We start from the raw sequence: 15,629 nt of genomic DNA on the forward strand, positions 1-15,629 counted from the left end.
TCCGTTGAAGCTAGATCCATTTTTCACTTTTCCAGTAGGTTTATCCAAGGAACTTAAGGTAGTAATGATGATCATAACATCATTTGATTCATACATATAAAGCTATCTTATTCGAAGGTTTAAACTTGTAATCACTAGAACATAGTTTAGTTAATTCTAAACTTGTTCGCAAACAAAAGTTAATCCTTCTAACTTGACTTTTAAAATCAACTAAATACATGTTCTATATCTATATGATATGCTAACTTAATGATTTAAAACCTAGAAACACGAAAAACACAGTAAAACCGAAATTACGCCGTCGTAGTAACACCGCGGGCTGTTTTGGGTTAGTTAATTAAAAACTATGATAAAATTTGATTTAAAAGTTGTTATTCTGAGAAAATGATTTTTATTATGAACATGAAACTATATCCAAAAATTATGGTTAAACTCAAAGTGGAAGTATGCTTTCTAAAATGGTCATCTAGACGTCGTTCTTTCGACTGAAATGACTACCTTTACAAAAACGACTTGTAACTTATTTTTCCGACTATAAACCTATACTTTTTCTGTTTAGATTCATAAAATAGAGTTCAATATGAAACCATAGCAATTTGATTCACTCAAAACGGATTTAAAATGAAGAAGTTATGGGTAAAACAAGATTGGATAATTTTTCTCATTTTAGCTACGTGAAAATTGGTAACAAATCTATTCCAACCATAACTTAATCAACTTATATTGTATATTATGTAATCTTGAGATACCATAGACACGTATACAATGTTTCGACCTATCATGTCGACACATCTATATATATTTCGGAACAACCATAGACACTCTATATGTGAATGTTGGAGTTAGCTATACAGGGTTGAGGTTGATTCCAAAATATATATAGTTTGAGTTGTGATCAATACTGAGATACGTATACACTGGGTCGTGGATTGATTCAAGATAATATTTATCGATTTATTTCTGTACATCTAACTGTGGACAACTAGTTGTAGGTTACTAACGAGGATAGCTGACTTAATAAACTTAAAACATCAAAATATATTAAAAGTGTTGTAAATATATTTTGAACATACTTTGATATATATGTATATATTGTTATAGGTTCGTGAATCAACCAGTGGCCAAGTCTTACTTCCCGACGAAGTAAAAATCTGTGAAAGTGAGTTATAGTCCCACTTTTAAAATCTAATATTTTTGGGATGAGAATACATGCAGGTTTTATAAATGATTTACAAAATAGACACAAGTACGTGAAACTACATTCTATGGTTGAATTATCGAAATCGAATATGCCCCTTTTTATTAAGTCTGGTAATCTAAGAATTAGGGAACAGACACCCTAATTGACGCGAATCCTAAAGATAGATCTATTGGGCCTAACAAACCCCATCCAAAGTACCGGATGCTTTAGTACTTCAAAATTTATGTCATATCCGAAGGGTGTCCCGGAATGATGGGGATATTTTTATATATGCATCTAGTTATTGTCGGTTACCAGGTGTTCACCATATGAATGATTTTTATCTCTATGTATGGGATGTGTATTGAAATATGAAATCTTGTGGTCTATTATTATGATTTGATATATATAGGTTAAACCTATAACTCACCAACATTTTTGTTGACGTTTTAAGCATGTTTATTCTCAGGTGTTTATTAAGAGCTTCCGCTGTCGCATACTTAAATAAGGACGAGATTTGGAGTCCATGCTTGTATGATATTGTGTAAAAACTGCATTCAAGAAACTTATTTTGTTGTAACATATTTGTATTGTAAACCATTATGTAATGGTCGTGTGTAAACAGGATATTTTAGATTATCATTATTTGATAATCTACGTAAAGCTTTTTAAACCTTTATTGATGAAATAAAGGTTATGGTTTGTTTTAAAATGAATGCAGTCTTTGAAAAACGTCTCATATAGAGGTCAAAACCTCGCAACGAAAAATCAATTAATATGGAACGTTTTTAATCAATAAGAACGGGACATTTCACAGGAATCTGATCAGATCCTGAAAAACAGTTAAACAAGTGCTCCGGTGGGGTTCTTGGTGCTTGATGCTCATCACGGTTCTCATCCTTGATGTTTGTAAGCTTCAAGTGTACAAATCGTTGATGGGTTAGCATCACCTTGACCAAGATTCAACCATAAACACACAATATGTTAAGGCCAAGTAAGAACACAATTCATTTAAGAGTCTTAGATGGATGATGAACCAAGGTTACATCATATCCTTAATCTTAACACAATTACAAGTTCTATTTACAACTAAAGCTACAAACTTCACTTTAATCAAACAAGTATGAACACAATCTTAATCAATTAAAGTGATGGAACCCTAAGCTAGAGAGCTTGGATCCTTTTCACACAAGTTATGAGATTACAAAGCTAGAAAGCTTGAATCTTTGGTGTCCTTGAAGACCTTGAAGCATAAAGCTTAGATCTTTAAGTTACATGAACACCATAAACACAAGTTTTGATCTTTATAACAAAGTAATGAGATCATAAGTTAGAAAACTTAGATCCAACAAAAGATATGAAGATTCAAAGCTAGAAAGCTTGAATCTTGGTTGTTCTTGAAGATCTTGAAGCATAAAGCTTGGATCTTTAAGTTACATGAAGATTACAAACACAAGTTTGAATCTTTATAACAAAATAACAAGATTAAAGTTAAAAGATTTAGATCTACAAAGTAGGTGAAGATTCAAAGCTAGAAAGCTTGAATCTTCCATGTTCTTGAATGATTCAAATCCATGTTTGAATCTACAAGATGTAATCAAGATCAAAGCTAGAAAGTTAGACCCTTAGATGATGATGATGATTTCGTGAAAGGCAAGGGAAGAAGAAGAAGAAGAAGAATAAAAATCAAATACTTACACTTTTTAGAGAGAGAAAGACTAGAGAAAGAATTGGAGAGTAAGTGTGTGTGAAATGCAAATGAGAGCAAGTGTAAAATGGATGGAATAAGGCTTGTATTTATAGGTGGTGAGGATGTGGGGAGGGGTACATGGCCATGGGTTATGGGGGGACAAGGAGGGACACGTTTTTGCATTTTGGTTAATGGTTGTCTAAAGTTGGTGCTTATGTTAGAATCCCATGCAACATTAAGGATAATACTTGACAAAAATGCTAGTATGTTCCCTCTAATAAATGGGCATTTGTCTTACTTATTAATGGGTCACTAGTTAATTATAATTGGGCTAATTTAATAGTCCACTAGCTAGTGTAGGGTGGGCTAAAGTCCAACAAGGTAGAAAGTCCAACAAGACTAACTAGTGTGTTCTAGTAATTTACTAAGCGTAATTAAGCATCCAAATACTCAAGTAATTGTTATTATAAAATAACAATTAGTATTACGTAGTCATAATATTTCGATTATGACCAAAGTTACACGTGTACCAAGTACATAGCTCGTTTTAAATGTCAAGTGACACCAACAGTCGTAAAAGTATTCGGGGATCAAGTTAAGTGATTACACATTTAATAGCACGTTGTAAGGTATTAATGAAAGTAATTAATCATTATTAAGATCCCAGAGCATAAACTAGCTCAGTACACACATATACGCAGTTTCGTGAAAGCACAAAGCACAAAAGCAAGTCAAAAAAAGCCGGGTCGTTACACGATGTAACACCATTCATCATCAGATCATACAGCTATGATCTTTGCTTGAATAACATAGAAACCCGACTGAAAATTTAATTCATGCATAAGTAAGTAATTAGTAATAACGTGGTAGGGATATCAAATGTTATGAATTTTGTATAGGATAAGAATGGGTTAGAGTATACGAAGAGAGCTTACATCACAAATGATTAAGTCATTACAACCAACGCAACTGACATTTTTAAACCAACCATCTAGTTGATGAGTGGGTGGAGTCAAAGAAGGAGCCAATGATGTCATCAAGTCATCGTTTGCATGAATTTGTAGAAGACTGTAAGATATGTAATGTAATTTGTTTCAATATATAAAACAATGTATTATTAGTAGAGTTGTATACCGTATCCTGAAGTCTTCAACATTTGGTAAAGCAACATCAATTAGTATGTTAGTGAAGTTCCAGTCTGTAGTTACAGTAAGTTGGTCTACAAATTGAAGGTCGTGAAATTTATGAGTTACTATATAGTTGGCATGGATTGAAAAATACACGGAAATAGTGTGCAAAAAATGTTGTTTGATGGTATATGTAACGACCCTAGAATTTCCAACATTTATTTATTAATAATTACTATTATTAATACGTATGATTAAACGAATGTATGTTATTACATTTACATTTTGCATTGATTGCCCGTACTTGACTTTTAAGAGCCCGAAACGTCTTTGTGACACCCGGAACTTTCACGAATAATATTTTTAGATATTATTTACATTCATGATTAAATTTATTAATAATTTTAATTAACTAAGGCTATTAGTTAGTTACTTGGGCTTTAATTGGTTTAACTTGTGATTTATTTGAACTTGGGCTTTGTTAGTGTAATGGACTCATGTTATTGGACTTCCAAGCCCACCCTACATTATTAATGGACTTAGTTAGCCCATGTCCTACACTTGTAAGTATCAATTAGATGGAGACTACTTAGTTTAATACTTGAAAAAATCTAGTTAGCTTGTTATCCCCATGCATGACCATTCATTAACCACCTTTATGAAGCTTTACATTCTAGTGACCACAAAACTTCTCCTTTCCCCCCATTTTCTGCTGAAAAACTGCAGCCCCTAAGCTCCCTTTAGGAGTGTTTTGTTTCATTTTCTTGTTTACTACTTCACTCACAAATCCTCTCAAAAACACACACAAAATCCTCTCAACTTTTCCTCTCTTTTTCTCTCTAGATTGTAAGCATTATGAACTTCTTTTCTTCCTTTTCTTTTCTTACAAAACTGAATTTATACACCTTAAATCATCATCATCTTTGTTGTTTGATTACTTGTTAGTTATAGTTGTTTACTTGTTGTTGTTACATACTTGTTACAAGAATCAACTTTCTAGTTAGATTCTTCTTTTATCTTGTAATTGCAAGAACACTCAAGAACATAGCTTACTAGTTATGATTCTACATATACTTTCTTAAAAGATTGCAAGTTCATGTGTTGATTAAACTCATACTTGAAGTTCATGAAGTAAACTTTAAAGTTTACTTTCTAAAGATCAAACTTTGGTTTGAATCTTTAAAGTATGAACAACCATGAACAAACTACATGTTTACTTAGTTACTTCTTCATTTATTGCACTTTAATTTCATGTAGTTAGTTTATTTTCAAGTTTAGAGTTCAATATTTCTATTATAGTTCATGTAAGTGTCAAACCTAAGACTTTGATGTAACTTTGGTTCATCAAACTACATGCAACTCTTAAGTGAGTTGTGCTTCATGTCTTAGACTTGCACTAGGGTTATGATGGTCAATACTTGGTTAAGATGATGTATATACATCAATGAGTTATACACTTGAAGCTATATGCATCAAGGATGAGAACCATGATGAACATCAAGCACCAAGACCACCGGAACCCCTTTTAAACTCACTGTTCTGTCCAAAACCTACTGACCTGATGATTCTGGAACAGACCAGTAGACCTGGGCTGTTCTAACCTTGATTTTTAGATAGAACTTTTCTAGTAGATAACTTTTCATATAAGACTCATCTTAATCCGAGTTACGGTTTAGAGTCTACGGCCCTCCGAGCGTCACTATGTCCATTTACTTTTCTGTTTTCTGTGTACAGTTTCTGTTTTTCTGGTTTCTGTAACAGACCAGTACACCTGGGCTACTGTAACCTTGATTTTCAGATAGCTCAGTTCGTGTAGATAACTTTTCATATAGGACTCATCTTAATCCGAGTTACGGTTTAGGATTTATGGCCCTCCGATCGTCACTATGTCCTTTAATGTTGTGCAGAAATTTCTGACCTACTCGCACTTAGACCGTCGCCACGGTCAAACCAAGACGAGTTTGCTTCTGTAAATTTTACCACACTTAAGGAACTCATAGACGGAGCCATGGCCACTGGTCTCACCTTAATTCAGTAAGGGTAGAGGCCGTGGTGACTGACTGAATTCAGACTTTGTTGAAAACTACTTTCATAAACGAAACTTACTTTACGCCTTTTGTTTAATGATGATTGATGATGACCCTTAAGACCTTAAATACATACTTTTAAACCTATTAAGACGATTTACTGACTTAGTACTATTTGACTTAGATTGAGGACTTCGGACCATTTACTTGCACACCTTTCCCGACTACTACTTTACCGCTACATATCATTGTGAGTTATAGCATTCCCTTTTTACTTTAACTTATTTTGGGAACTGAGAAAACATGCGGATTTTATGTTTTACATACTAGGCACGAGTACTTAAACTTAGATATGTGTGGGTTATATAACGGCAGAAACATTCCCTTTAGCTCGGTAACGTTTAATCATTGGTTTATGAACCGGTGAACGCGAATCTTAGATATGGATCCATAGGGTTTGACATCCCCACTCGGGCTAGTCGCGCTAGCAGTCAACGAGTGTTTAATACTTCGTAAACATACGCACTCGCCAAGTGTACTTTCAGGGGGTATTTTAAACGTTAAGTTAGTTACCAAGTGCCCACGGTTAACATATACTTTATCATACTGTTTTGAAACGCTCTTTGTAGCACTGAAATCTCGTGGCCTACCTTACATACTGTTATACTTAAACTATAGCTCACCAACCGTTGTGTTGACATTTTTAAGCATGTATTTCTCAGGTGCTTGAGGTTGCTTCCGCTATGTACTAGTCGTGCTGTAGAACCCGCTGCTTAGAGTTGTCCACGCATGAACTACTTTACTTTGCATTCAAGCATTCGTACTTTTGAACTTTGACTTGTAACGACCATTGTGGTCACATACACTTATTATTTGCTTCTACTTAGTGAAGCATGCTTTTGAAATGTAAAACATTTGATGTCGGTTATGACATCACCTTTTTATCATGAATGCAACTTCTTTAATTACAGCATATAGTACTTAACCTTGTAATGATCCTGTTGTTGATGATTCGTACACGATGGTTTTGTGCGGGGCATCACATTTGGTATCAGAGCATTGGTTGTAGGGAATTAGGTTGCATTAGTGAGTCTAAGACCGACCCGAGTAGGATTCACTAATAGGACTAATCTACAACTTGCTAGTTTACGTGTTTCTGCGGAACTTGCTGCATGCTGCTGCTTACTGTTACTGCTATATGCCATATGCTATTACATGATTTCACTACTGCATGATGCTACTTGCTTTCGATTGCATGCTACTTTCATACGAATTACTGTTATTGCCATGCTAGTTACTGTTATACATGATTTAAACTGTTGGCCTATTATTTGCTTGCTTTATGACATACTGACATGGAAAATTTATTTTTCCTTGTTCAGATGTCGGATGTTCCACCTGCTGGCATTTCGGGCAGTACAGACTCAGACCCCGTTGCCCTACCTACTTCTACACCTGCTGCTGCTACTGCCGATACACCGGCCCCGACACCCACTAGTGATCCCGGCGCTTCTACTTCCGGAGTTGGTACTAGTGCACCTGCCCCAGTGTCTGCTCCCGGACCCTCGAGGTCACAGCCCCGCATTGGTGGTATTGAGATCCCCGTGGAGTTCGGGGAAGGGCCGTTTCGTAACCACATGCGCACGCCTTACCGACGCACTCCCGACGGACGTTTAGTCGTGATTCCGCCAGGCAGACACAGACAGATATTGGCCGCCTTCGAACGCTTCGGATTACCAGCTCAGCCACCAGTGTCACCGCCACACGATTCGGATGACTCATCATCCGCCGATTCTTCATCATCAGACGACTCCAGCGATGATGAGGATCCTGCTGATAGACCTATTCAGGCACCCTCCACCCCGCCGAGGAAGCGGTACCGTTTTGACGGCACCGTCATTCCAGGGGTGAATGGAGGTCGTGCTTTTACTGACGCATTTGTCCATCGTCGTAGGGTTACTGCTCGTAAACGAGTTGTGCCATACCCTGCCGACCCACAGATACGTAAAGTTCCCCGTTACGTATTGACTATTCCTGGAACCGTACCACCTAGATTTAGATACGGACCACTTACATCTAGGGACGTACCGTCTACATCCGGAGCCGGACCATCTACATCAGCACCACCCGCACCACCCGCACCACCCGCCCCACCCGCACCGCCTGCCCCACCAGCTCCCTCTAACGAGGAACTGATGAGGGAGACTGAGACTCTCCGAGCTCGAGTCACTGAGCTCGAGGAGCAGTTGGCTCGAGGAGCAGTTCACCCGCCTTCACCATAGGACCTTGTATTTAGATTTCATGATGTAATCTAGATATAGTTTCATGTATTTCACATGTATTGTACGAACTTATTCAGATGTATGAAACTTATTATTATTAATGAATGGAACTTTGCATTATTTAATTCTTGCACGGTGTTCTATTTACATTACTGTACGATGATTCTGTGGTATTTGTACCTAGATGCATTATTTAATAACATGTGATGTTTTGATTTCATGTTGGTTACAATGTACTATATTACTACATATCGAATGCTGGATTTTGACTTGGGTCAAAATTTTTGTTTAGAATATCATGGCTAACGGAAGATCCACACCTACCGCCGCCCAGATTGAGGACATGATCAACGAACGGGTCACTGCAGCCCTAGCAGAAAGAAATCTCGAAGCTCCACCGCCACCACCACCTGTTATTCCACCCGTTCGAAATGGGTGTACATACAAGGAATTCCAGAGATGCAAACCGCATAACTTCAGCGGCACCGAGGGACCAGTTGGTCTCACCAGATGGTTCGAAAAACTTGAATCAGTATTCCGAGTTAGCAACTGTTCGGAGGACAATAAGACCAAGTTTGCATCTTGCACGCTATCAGACGGCGCGCTAACGTGGTGGAACACGTTAGCTCAAGCGAAAGGTATCGATGAGGCGTATGCTACGCCATGGGAGGAATTCAAGGCGGCTATGATTGATGAGTATTGTCCGAGAACCGAAATTCAGAAGATGGAAATTGAATTCATGCAGTTGAAGGCCGTAGGGAACGACCTTAACAGTTACAATCGTAGGTTTTTGGAGTTAGCACTGATGTGTCCGACCATGGTCACCCCCGAATTCAAGCGCATGGAGAAATACTTCTCGGGACTTCCTAAGTCCATCAAAGGAAATGTCACCTCATCCAAACCACCGAATGTTCCCGAAGCAATGCGCATGGCGCATACTCTCCTGAATCAAATCATCCTTGACGAGCCGGAGAAGGCTAAGTTTGAAGCCGGTAGTAGTGAAAAGAGAAAATGGGACAACAACCATAACAACCACAACAACCACAACAACAATAACAACAACAGGGGTAGAAACTATGATCAAAACCCGGCGAAGCGACATGAAGGGTTCAAGCAAAACAACAACAACCTCAACCCCAACAACAACAACTCCAACCCGAACTACAAGGGCACGCTACCACAATGCAAGAGGTGCTACAAGCACCACACCGGATATTGTAATGCAGTTTGTGAGAAGTGCAAGAAGAGCGGGCACATCGGTAGAGACTGCAAGACTACCACAATGACAGGGAGGCCGAACACCAACGAGTCGAAAAAGTGTTACGAATGCGGACAGACGGGCCATTTCAGAAACGAGTGCCCGAACAAATGAAAGGATGGCGGACCACCGCATGCTAGAGCTTTTAATGTTAATGCAAGGGATGCACGCGATAACCCCGACTTGGTGACAGGTATATTCAAAATCAACAATCTTTTAGCTTCTGTCTTGTTTGATACTGGTGCGGATAGAAGTTATGTATGTAGACATTTTTGCGATAAGATTAATTGGTCATTAGTCCCGTTAAAAGAAAGTATGCTTGTCGAGGTCGCCAATGGAAAACTTGAAAAGGTTGACCATATTAGTCGTGGAGCTATTATCAACATAGCTGGTGCAGATTTCGAAATTGATTTGATACCTATCAAACTGGGAAGTTTTGACGTGATCGTCGGTATGGATTGGTTGAGCAAGGTAAAGGCCGATGTTATTTGTGGAGATAAAGCACTTCGCATACCACAAGGAGATGGCGAACCACTGGTTATCTATGGAGAGAGATGTACCTCGAAGTTGAACCTCATTAGTTGCGTGAAAGCGCAAAAGATTATGAAGAAGGGACGCTTTGCTGTCCTAGCACATGTGAAAGCGGTATAAACTGAGGTGAAGAGCGTGAACGACGTTCGAATTGTGAACGAATTTTCTGATGTCTTCCCAGAGGAATTGCCTGGATTACCACCGCCGAGAGTCGTAGAATTTCAGATTGATTTAGTGCCAGGAGCTGCACCTGTAGCTCGCGCACCTTATAGACTCGCACCTTCCGAGATGCAAGAATTACAGAGTCAACTACAAGAGCTGTTAGATCGAGGGTTTATCCAACCAAGTTTCTCGCCTTGGGGCGCACCTGTTCTATTTGTGAAGAAGAAGGATGGATCCTTTCGTATGTGTATCGACTACCGTGAGCTCAACAAATTGACTATCAAGAATCGGTATCCTCTTCCACGAATTGACGATCTTTTTGATCAACTACAAGGATCGAGTGTCTACTCAAAGATCGATTTGCGATCCGGCTATCACCAGTTGAGGGTGAAGGAAAGTGATGTGATGAAAACTGTATTCAGGACCCGTTATGGTCATTATGAGTTTCTCGTAATGCCATTCGGCTTAACAAATGCACCTGCCGTGTTCATGGACCTCATGAATCGTGTCTGCAAGCCTTACTTGGACAAGTTTGTTATCGTCTTCATAGATGATATCCTCATATACTCTAAGAGCGAAGAAGAACATGAGCAACACCTCCGATTAGTGCTTGAACTCTTAAGACAAGAGCAACTTTACGCCAAATTCTCCAAGTGTGAATTTTGGTTGAAGGAAGTACAATTTTTGGGTCATGTTGTAAGCGACCAGGGTATCAAAGTTGATCCCGCCAAGATTGAAGCCATCAGCAAGTGGGAGACCCCTACTACTCCGACGCATATTCGCCAATTCCTAGGTCTCGCCGGTTACTATTGAAGATTCATCGAAGGATTTTCTCTGATTGCGCGTCCTTTGACCGCGCTGACTCACAAGGGCAAGAAGTTCATTTGGGAACCCGCACACGAATCAGCATTTCAAACTTTGAAGAAGAAGTTAACCTCCACACCTATCCTATCACTTCCTGAAGGCAGTGACGACTTTGTTGTTTATTGTGATGCATCGAAGAGTGGTTTTGGTTGTGTACTGATGCAACGATCAAAGGTTATTGCCTATGCCTCCCGCCAATTGAAGATTCACGAGCGGAACTACACTACACATGATCTTGAACTTGGAGCCGTTGTCTTTGCGCTCAAATTGTGGAGACATTATTTGTATGGAACTAAGAGCACTATTTTCACCGATCACAAGAGTCTCCAGCACATCTTCGATCAGAAGCAACTGAATATGAGACAGCGTCGATGGATTGAGACGCTCAACGACTACGATTGTGAACTCCGTTATCACCCTGGCAAGGCCAATGTTGTAGCTGACGCTTTAAGCCAAAAGGAGAGGACGTCACCTCTTCGTGTTAGGGCTCTGAACATCACCATTCATTCGAACCTCAACAACCAGATCAGAGTAGCCTAAGTTGAGGCTCTCAAGGAGGAGAACATATCTCACGAACATCTGAACATACTTGTCTCTCGATTCGAGGTTAGGGAGTCTGGACTCCGATGTTATGCCGGAAGAATTTGGGTACCTTATTATGGAGATCTACGAAAACTGATACTTGATGAAGCACACAAATCGAGATATTCGATTCATCCTGGAGCGGGCAAAATGTACCACGACCTTAAAGAACAGTATTGGTGGCCGAATCTTAAGAAAGACGTTGCAACTTATGTTGGGAAGTGTTTGACTTGTTCAAAAGTTAAGGCCGAACATCAGAGACCTTCTGGGTTACTTCAACAGCCGGAAATCCCACAATGGAAGTGGGAAAGGATCACAATGGATTTCATTACTAAGCTGCCGAAGACAGTGGGCGGATGCGATACTATTTGGGTTATTGTTGACCGCCTTACCAAATCTGCACACTTCCTAGCGATGAAGGAAACTGATACAATGGAAAGACTTGCTCAGCTGTACATCAAGGAGGTTATATCTCGTCACGGTATACCTTTATCGATCATCTCCGATCGCGATCCCCGTTTTGCTTCCAGATTTTGGCGTTCTTTGCAAGAAGCCATGGGAACTCGTCTTGACATGAGTACTGCTTATCATCCTCAGACTGACGGGCAAAGTGAATGAACGATTCAGACCTTGGAGGACATGCTGCGTGCATGTGTCATTGATTTTGGAAAGGCCTGGGAAAGACATTTGCCACTCGCCGAATTCTCGTACAACAGCAGTTATCACTCTAGCATTAATGCTGCACCTTTTGAAGCATTGTATGGCCGTAAGTGCCGATCTCCTATTTGTTGGGCCGAAGTAGGCGAAAAGCAAATCACCGGACCCGAGGTAGTCCACGAAACCACGGAGAAGATTGCTCAGATCCAAGCTAGACTTAAGACTGCCCGTGATCGTCAGAAGAGTTATGCCGATCTTAAACGTAAAGACTTTGAATTCAACGTTGGTGATCGTGTAATGTTAAAGGTTGCACCTTGGAAAGGTGTGATTCGTTTTGGAAAACGTGGAAAGTTAAACCCACGATACATTGGTCCTTTTGAGATCTTGGAACGTGTTGGACCCGTTGCTTACCGAATAGATCTACCAGCACAATTGAGCTCAGTTCATCCTACCTTCCATGTGTCAAACTTGAAGAAGTGTCCTGCTGCACCTGAACTTATCATACCACTTGAGGAACTTACGATTGACGACAAACTCCACTTTGTGGAAGAACTAGTTGAGATTATGGATCGTGAGATCAAAACTTTGAAACGCAACAAGATTCCGATCGTTCGAGTACGATGGAATGCCAAACAAGGACCTGAGTTTACTTGGGAACGAGAGGATCAAATGATGCAGAAGTATCCTCATCTTTTCCCGACTCTTCCATCTACCTCAGCTTAAATTTCGGGACGAAATTTTCTTTAACAGGTGGGTAATGTAACGACCCTAGAATTTCTAACATTTATTTATTAATAATTACTATTATTAATACGTATGATTAAACGAATGTATGTTATTACATTTACATTTTGCATTGATTGCCCGTACTTGACTTTTAAGAGCCCGAAACGTCTTTGTGACACCCGGAACTTTCACGAATAATATTTTTAGATATTATTTACATTCATGATTAAATTTATTAATAATTTTAATTAACTAAGGCTATTAGTTAGTTACTTGGGCTTTAATTGGTTTAACTTGTGATTTATTTGAACTTGGGCTTTGTTAGTGTAATGGACTCATGTTATTGGACTTCCAAGCCCACCCTACATTATTAATGGACTTAGTTAGCCCATGTCCTACACTTGTAAGTATCAATTAGATGGAGACTACTTAGTTTAATACTTGAAAGAATCTAGTTAGCTTGTTATCCCCATGCATGACCATTCATTAACCACCTTTATGAAGCTTTACATTCTAGTGACCACAAAACTTCTCCTTTCCCCCCATTTTCTGCTGAAAAATTGCAGCCCCTAAGCTCCCTTTAGGAGTGTTTTGTTTCATTTTCTTGTTTACTACTTCACTCACAAATCCTCTCAAAAACACACACAAAATCCTCTCAACTTTTCCTCTCTTTTTCTCTCTAGATTGTAAGCATTATGAACTTCTTTTCTTCCTTTTCTTTTCTTACAAAACTGAATTTATACACCTTAAATCATCATCATCTTTGTTGTTTGATTACTTGTTAGTTATAGTTGTTTACTTGTTGTTGTTACATACTTGTTACAAGAATCAACTTTCTAGTTAGATTCTTCTTTTATCTTGTAATTGCAAGAACACTCAAGAACATAGCTTACTAGTTATGATTCTACATATACTTTCTTAAAAGATTGCAAGTTCATGTGTTGATTAAACTCATACTTGAAGTTCATGAAGTAAACTTTAAAGTTTACTTTCTAAAGATCAAACTTTGGTTTGAATCTTTAAAGTATGAACAACCATGAACAAACTACATGTTTACTTAGTTACTTCTTCATTTATTGCACTTTAATTTCATGTAGTTAGTTTATTTTCAAGTTTAGAGTTCAATATTTCTATTATAGTTCATGTAAGTGTCAAACCTAAGACTTTGATGTAACTTTGGTTCATCAAACTACATGCAACTCTTAAGTGAGTTGTGCTTCATGTCTTAGACTTGCACTAGGGTTATGATGGTCAAGACTTGGTTAAGATGATGTATATACATCAATGAGTTGTACACTTGAAGCTATATGCATCAAGGATGAGAACCATGATGAACATCAAGCACCAAGACCACCGGAACCCCTTTTAAACTCACTGTTCTGTCCAAAACCTACTGACCTGATGATTCTGGAACAGACCAGTAGACCTGGGCTGTTCTAACCTTGATTTTTAGATAGAACTTTTCTAGTAGATAACTTTTCATATAAGACTCATCTTAATCCGAGTTACGGTTTAGAGTCTACGGCCCTCCGAGCGTCACTATGTCCATTTACTTTTCTGTTTTCTGTGTACAGTTTCTGTTTTTCTGGTTTCTGTAACAGAACAGTACACCTGGGCTACTGTAACCTTGATTTTCAGATAGCTCAGTTCGTGTAGATAACTTTTCATATAGGACTCATCTTAATCCGAGTTACGGTTTAGGATTTATGGCCCTCCGATCGTCACTATGTCCTTTAATGTTGTGCAGAAATTTCTGACCTACTCGCACTTAGACCGTCGCCACGGTCAAACCAAGACGAGTTTGCTTCTGTAAATTTTACCACACTTAAGGAACTCATAGACGGAGCCATGGCCACTGGTCTCACCTTAATTCAGTAAGGGTAGAGGCCGTGGTGACTGACTGAATTCAGACTTTGTTGAAAACTACTTTCATAAACGAAACTTACTTTACGCCTTTTGTTTAATGATGATTGATGATGACCCTTAAGACCTTAAATACATACTTTTAAACCTATTAAGACGATTTACTGACTTAGTACTATTTGACTTAGATTGAGGACTTCGGACCATTTACTTGCACACCTTTCCCGACTACTACTTTACCGCTACATATCATTGTGAGTTATAGCATTCCCTTTTTACTTTAACTTATTTTGGGAACTGAGAAGACATGCGGATTTTATGTTTTACATACTAGGCACGAGTACTTAAACTTAGATATGTGTGGGTTATATAACGGCAGAAACATTCCCTTTAGCTCGGTAACGTTTAATCATTGGTTTATGAACCGGTGAACGCGAATCTTAGATATGGATCCATAGGGTTTGACATCCCCACTCGGGCTAGTCGCGCTAGCAGTCAACGAGTGTTTAATACTTCGTAAACATACGCACTCGCCAAGTGTACTTTCAGGGGGTATTTTAAACGTTAAGTTAGTTACCAAGTGCCCACGGTTAACATATACTTTATCATACTGTTTTGAAACGCTCTTTGTAGCACTGAAATCTCGTGGCCTACCTTACATACTGTTATACTTAAACTAT

Source organism: Rutidosis leptorrhynchoides, chromosome 2, assembly GCF_046630445.1.
Source record: "Rutidosis leptorrhynchoides isolate AG116_Rl617_1_P2 chromosome 2, CSIRO_AGI_Rlap_v1, whole genome shotgun sequence".
In the NCBI taxonomy this organism is placed as follows: domain Eukaryota; kingdom Viridiplantae; phylum Streptophyta; class Magnoliopsida; order Asterales; family Asteraceae; genus Rutidosis; species Rutidosis leptorrhynchoides.